The 6,217-nt window shown below is 48.2% G+C and overlaps 3 non-coding genes across 3 annotated transcripts; 2 read left to right on the top strand and 1 right to left on the bottom strand.

Annotated features, from left to right (window-relative positions):
* Positions 1 to 3,206: 3,206 nt before the first annotated feature.
* On the bottom strand, positions 3,207 to 3,278 carry TRNAH-GUG (transfer RNA histidin (anticodon GUG)). The gene has a single exon. It is a non-coding gene; the product is annotated as a tRNA-His (tRNA).
* A 660-nt stretch (positions 3,279 to 3,938) lies between these two features.
* Positions 3,939 to 4,010, top strand: TRNAH-GUG (transfer RNA histidin (anticodon GUG)). Its single transcript has one exon. It is a non-coding gene; the product is annotated as a tRNA-His (tRNA).
* A 1,531-nt stretch (positions 4,011 to 5,541) lies between these two features.
* Positions 5,542 to 5,613, top strand: TRNAH-GUG (transfer RNA histidin (anticodon GUG)). The gene has a single exon. It is a non-coding gene; the product is annotated as a tRNA-His (tRNA).
* The last annotated feature ends 604 nt before the right edge of the window (positions 5,614 to 6,217 follow it).

Genomic DNA, 6,217 nt, shown 5'->3' with positions numbered 1-6,217 from the left:
AGTTGGGGGACTGATTCAGCCCCTCGGTTCACATCTTCTCAGGAAGTTGCTCCAGTTCCTGAAAAAGCCTTCTGCAAACAGTGTTACAACAAAGATAAGTGTAATCCAGCATTCTGCTAAAATGAATTAAGATAACTAATTAATAATAGGAAAGGACCACCAGTCTGGCACCAGGTTTGAAGTCTACAAACTCCACGTATAATTCAGGCCACAGGTTGAGTTCTCAAGAACTATTCTAGGTGGAGGGTCTGCACTCTGTAGCGTAAAAGAGTGGAACTGTGCCTGCGAGAAAGTTGTAACGGAATGGTGGCTGCCATCTTCTCTCTTCACTCCTCTCCCACCTCCGCAAGCAGTCCCAATCCAATCCTGCCCAGGGAAATCACTGTCCATATCATCTTTTTGAGAAAAGGAGAGGGAAATGGAGTCCAACCTGGATCAGACTGGAGCATGGAGAGGAGGGGCCATACCTGAGACATGTACTGAAGAAGGACAGCACAGATAAATGGGAAGCCAACAGTCTTTAGAGCTAATGCCCCCTTTCTCTTTTCCCTTTTCTCCATCCTCTGTCTTCCTCTTTCCAGCCTGATCAAAATCTGTCCTCAAGAAAGGATCTGAGATCTGCTTCCTCACTGGAAACAAAGTCAAGAAGTACCCATGTGGTTTCTGTGCCCTGTTAAAGGGCTTTTAAGAATCAATGAGCAAGTCAGGTAGGTAGGCTTTGTCTTGTTCAGGATTAATTCCCCAGTGCCTAGATCAGTTCCTGGATCCTTCAACTTTTGTAGGCCAGGGATTCCTTCTTGGGAACCTAAAATCGCACACCTCTTGGGACCCTAAAATCGCACCCCTCTTGCCTCTGGGCTGTGGGCCACAGGTGCGGGATAGAGCTTCCAGCCTTAGCACTCGACACCCACTTCCTGGGATGCAGCGCCTCCTAGTGGAAGTCCAGAGCTGCTGCCTCCTCCCTAGATTCCCCCACACATGGGCCTTTCTGCGACTCCCCCTAGATATCCATCTTCTCATCCTCAAAACCTCAGTGTCACCCTCATCAATGAGGCCCAGTAGACTCGGGCAGGTCCCTTCTAGTAACCCCAAGTACTCACAAGATGAACGATAAAGGGCTGCAGTAGTGCCAGGTAGTTCCTCTAGACGAGGGCAGCACTTCTCAAACTTTAAAGTGCAGATGAATCATGTAGGGAAGTTTATAAATCACAGTTAGCATCTTCAGGGTTTGCCCCTTGAAGGTTTGCCTGCCTCTTGCCCAGTGCTGAGACCTAAAGAACAGATTGAAAAGACCACATTGCCAGAATCAAAAACTACAAAACATGGGTTTAAAATAAGAGGTCAAGGGATGGAAAGTGCTGACTGACTGCTCAGAGAGGGTGTCTCAAAGAAACAGATGAGGTCATCCAAGGTCAGGGTCTCTAACTCTCATCTTTGCCAGCCTAGAAACTCCATTTTGTCAGTGTACCCAGAGATAAGAAGACTCCAGGGAAATGAATCATACCAACCAGATTCTTAAGAATCTAAATAAAAAACCAACAGTAAGAGCAGCTAAGCTTGTTCAGAGCAATGCTCTGCCCTACAGGAATGTCTACATGGGCAGTCAAATCATTATCAAAAGTCTATTTTGTGGCCTGAAATCAGAACAAGGGGAATCAAGTGAGTGACCTTAGAAAAGGGTATAATGAAATTTTGAGAGCTAGATGCAGCCATCTGCAGGATAATAGTTATACCTGCCAAGAAGATTAGCAGTTGGAAGTGCAGAAGAACACCTTCCCCATCTATTACTCTTCCTGCAACCAGGAACTTTCTGTTTAGCTCTCTTTTGAGCGTTTCTGCCCTGAGAATACACTTCAGTCACCTTGGATGGATGTGAATGGCTAGAGTGGGCTACCTCAGATAGTGTGCTTGTGGTTTATATTTTCTTGGTTGACTGTTTTTACTGATAATACTATTAGAGAGTGACTATTCCAGACTTTCTCTCCAGATTCTGGGGGCAGCTCATTGCCCAGTACCCAGGCAGCTGCAGGAAAGGAGTAGGGGGATGGGGGCAGGGCCATCAGGGTATAAAACAGAGTCTGTCCTTGCTTCCCACCCTGACACCTTATTCCAGCCTGAGGATTTAAAAACCTTCAGTGTAGTTATTTGATAAGTGATCAGAGGAATGAGTTATCACATTTCTATTGGCCGGTTTTTTTTATTGTTGGTGATGTTGATTTCCTATATAAAAAAGAACCTTAAATCAGTCATCCAAAGTCTGGTAGTTTCTCAGGCTCACCTTCCCCATTCTGTTCTCTTATGATCTGAGCTGTCCTGTTGTGTGGCTTTAAACTCGTTAAATTTAGGAAACTGTCAGTGGGACGGTCTGGGAATATTACAGCCCTCAACAGTATTTTCCTCTTACAAGCTATTCAGTAAGTCTTTGCTGATAGAGTGGGTAAAGGGGGCACAACCCCATTGCAATGTCCATCTCTCCCAGGAATGCTTCCTGACTTGCTTTGCCATCTCCCAGGTCCCCTGGGAGTAGCTAGAGAGACTCATTCCTCACTACCTCATTCCCTCCTTGACATTGATACAGATACTGCCAGCTTGAGAGCCATATCCAAAACTTCCATTTTGCCTAATGCCAGATGATAGACCTAAATTTGTTGAGTTTGGATTTTTTTTAAGTGCTCATAAGCCAACTAACAAATAAAATTGGCTTTAAACCTGAGGTAGATTAGGAAAAAATCCTCAAGGGGAAAACACTGTCCCACCTAGGAAGTTGTGGAGATGGAGGCCACAAACTCATTAGCATTCCTCATAGTGGCTATGGAAACCAGCCCCTCCAGTGCTGTCATGTTTTCCACTTGTCACAGTGTATTGTCTACTCTGAATCTTCTAACCCTTACTAAGTGTTTGCACATTGTTCCTGTAACCCCTACACTCCAAAATATTGACGAATAGAGAACGCAATGTATGATTTGACCCTTGATAGGGGCCAAATGAGAAAAGAGAAAAAGCACACAGAATAACGTCCTAAAACAAGAACACATCACGGCGAAGGTTGGCTGATTCACCGGCAGATAAAGAACTAGAATGAGAAAGTAAAGCCCCGTAGTTCATTTTTTGCCGCATTTTAATTTAGGTTCTGAGTAAAGTCGAATTCAGATAGGACATAACAGATGATGTAAAAGGGCGCCCTTGCCGTGCCATTGTTCCCACAATGCCGTGACTCGGATTCGAACCGAGGTTGCTGCGGCCACAACGCAGAGTACTAACCACTATACGATCACGGCGAGCTACCGGAACGCCGCGAGGGTGGGGGCACCGAATGCTGTACTCGTTCACAAGACTGCCATTCTAGTGTTCTGAGACTGACCGTTGTTAACTAGGTCCTTCCAACCCCAACGTCGAGTAGGGGCGCCGTGAACTCCAAGGCCCAAGTCTCCGCTGGTCGTCCGCACGGACCGTAAAAGAAAGGACAGAAAAGTGCTTTGCAAACGAAAGGACTCCTATGATGCTAGGCCTACGATCGGACTCTCGCGGAGCTGGCACGGATGTGGGGCCTCGGAGTCGCCCAAATGGTGGCCCTGGGTCCCTTTCACACCCACCGTGTCCTGGTGCTCACATTATCTGAACGGACTCTGGTTGGGAATGGGGCTGTCTCTTAAATTCTACAAGTAGGAAGATCAGCTCCGACCCACCGCCCAACTTCCTTCGAGATGCGGGGGGAGAGAAGGGAAATCTCCAGAACAGCTTCCCGGGAGATGAAGCTGTGGGATCCAGCCTGCGGGCGAGTGGAGACTGAAATCAAGAAAGCAAGTAGACTAATGCGCCTGCGTACACTGGGGGAGCAGTGATGTGAAATGGGCGGGAACAATGACATGTCGAGGGGCGGAGCTTTCAACACAGAAGATGTCAGGCGAGGGAAGAAAGACTTGAAACCCCGGTAGCTCGCCGTGATCGTATAGTGGTTAGTACTCTGCGTTGTGGCCGCAGCAACCTCGGTTCGAATCCGAGTCACGGCATTGCAAAAGCAATGGCACGGCAAGGGGTGCACCTTTTATCATTCCACTCCGTTTTATCTCGAGTTTTTAACAACATCCTGGGAAATGGATCCTGATCATTTTGTGACCGTGGGAAATGACGTTTCGCCAGCTCTGTCTGTGGACTTGCGACAAATAAAGGCTACCGGTTACTCTAGGGCTACGAGCGTTATCATTCTTGATGACAAAGCACAGAGCACTCACAAGGCTGTGTGGCGACAGATATGTACAAATTTCCCTGGCAGCACTGGAAACGGACTCCCAATACCTAGGAAGAGAACGCTTCGCAGAGATGGTGACCTTTAAAGTAGTTCCTAAAGGCAGAAAGGGTCAAGCAGCCAGGATAATCTCTTGTGCAAAGCCTTAAAGAACTATCCTAATTTCTCTTTGTAAATCTCTCTTGCCCACCCCCACGACGCCCAAAGGCCCTGGCCTGACAGGTAGTAGACGGTTCTCAAGGACCTGTTGTGTGAATGAATGGAAGGAAGGAAGGGAGGGAGGGAGGGAGGGAGGGAGGGAGGGAGGGAGGGAGGGAGGGAGGGAGGGAAGAAGGGGAAACGACACTGAGTTAGGGCCACGAAATGAGCTGGGAAAGGTAGACGAATTTCCTGCAGTCTGGGGGATGGGAGTGAAGGATGGGTAAAAGGATCCGTGTTTAGCAAGATCCCTCTAGCGATTCTGTACGGTGTGTGTGCGGGGGGGGGGGGGGGGGGGCTGATTAGAGCAGATGACATTGGAGGGATTGGTGGTCACTGTGGATTTACTTGTTAAAACCGGTGGCACGTTCTGTTTAGCAAAATGCCACTGCCTACTGTGAACTCGGCCTAGTTCTTAAGAGTCGCGGGGGCACTAATGTACAAAAAGTAAAACCCGGCCCTGGCCCTGACCCTAATGATGCGCAGGGGTACGGCAGAGGTGGGCGCCGGGTCCGGTGGGAGCACTGCGGAGGGAAGACTCGGATCCGTTGGGGGAGTAAGAAAAGCAGTAAAGAAGTGGGTGTTGAGCGGGAGGGGAACGGCAAGGTGAGATGCGTTCGAGTCCTTGCTACAGAGCCCGCCGGGTTCTGGAGGCGTCCACCTCCTCCGCAGAGGCGGCGTTGGGTCACTCCTAGGGGAATCAGCAGGGAAGAGAACCCCTGAAAAACTTCCCCTCCAGGCCCAAGGGTCTCCTGAGTCGTCCTCCAAGGAATGGGAATTACACAGCTTGTGAACACTTTTAGCTCCGGCGAGTCCGGCCCCTGGGTGGCCAAGTAGTTCCCCTTAAACTTCCACTTCATTCACAAGGAACCTGCCCTTCCCCACTGCACCATCACCATCTGCTGTGGCTAATAAACCAAAACAAGAAAGAACTTGAGCAACTGACGAGGGCGCAGTGCGTCTGCACATTTTCAGACTCGGCCTTAGGCTGGAACCCCGCCCCATAGGCGGGCCTTTTGATGACGCGCAGACTACGAAGGCCTATAATTATTGAAGAGGATATTCGGAAAGCCGTGCTCGCACAGCCTCGGTAGCTCGCCGTGATCGTATAGTGGTTAGTACTCTGCGTTGTGGCCGCAGCAACCTCGGTTCGAATCCGAGTCACGGCATTGTGGGAACAATGGCACGGCAAGAGGCTTAGCTTTTTTAATCCCTGTTTTTGAATCCTGACCGGTAATATTTTGTGTATATTATAACTCGCTTCACTTTTCTTGACATAAACCACCGCATCTCTCTACTTTGAAAATTGAATCACCTCTAAGGCAGCCCACCTCCAGTAATTCTCATTTAACGCTCTGAATACAGCTTCAGATCAACCAGTCGAAAACCGGTGTCTAACTCATTCTACACAAGTAAAACAGCGCTCCCGTGACCTTGCAATTGTTTTTCTTTTCGTGCATTTTTAAAAAATTGGGTTGTTCATTTTTAAATAGAGAATACATGTGCACAAGTCCAGCGAAAATAAGTCTCCCTTTCATTTTTCACCCCACCCACCAATTATTGCCGGTTTTCAGTATATCTTTCCATGACAGTCCTCGTGTAAACAAATACTTAAATGTATATGCAAATGCATTCTCCCTTGCTTCTTCCCTCCTTTCTCCTCTCCAGAAGTCAGACAGAACTTGAGGTAATAGATTTGCACTGGTAAGCAATCTCCCTTTACAGAAAAGAGTACACATACCTGGAGGGAATCTCCACCCATCCTGATCCTGT

Source organism: Rhinolophus sinicus, chromosome 3 (genome assembly GCF_057876585.1).
Source record: "Rhinolophus sinicus isolate RSI-liver-muscle chromosome 3, RSI-T2T, whole genome shotgun sequence".
NCBI classification, from domain to species: Eukaryota; Metazoa; Chordata; class Mammalia; order Chiroptera; family Rhinolophidae; genus Rhinolophus; species Rhinolophus sinicus.
The sequence above is the reverse complement of the archived record's forward strand: the minus strand, read 5'-3'. Positions and strand labels throughout refer to the sequence as shown.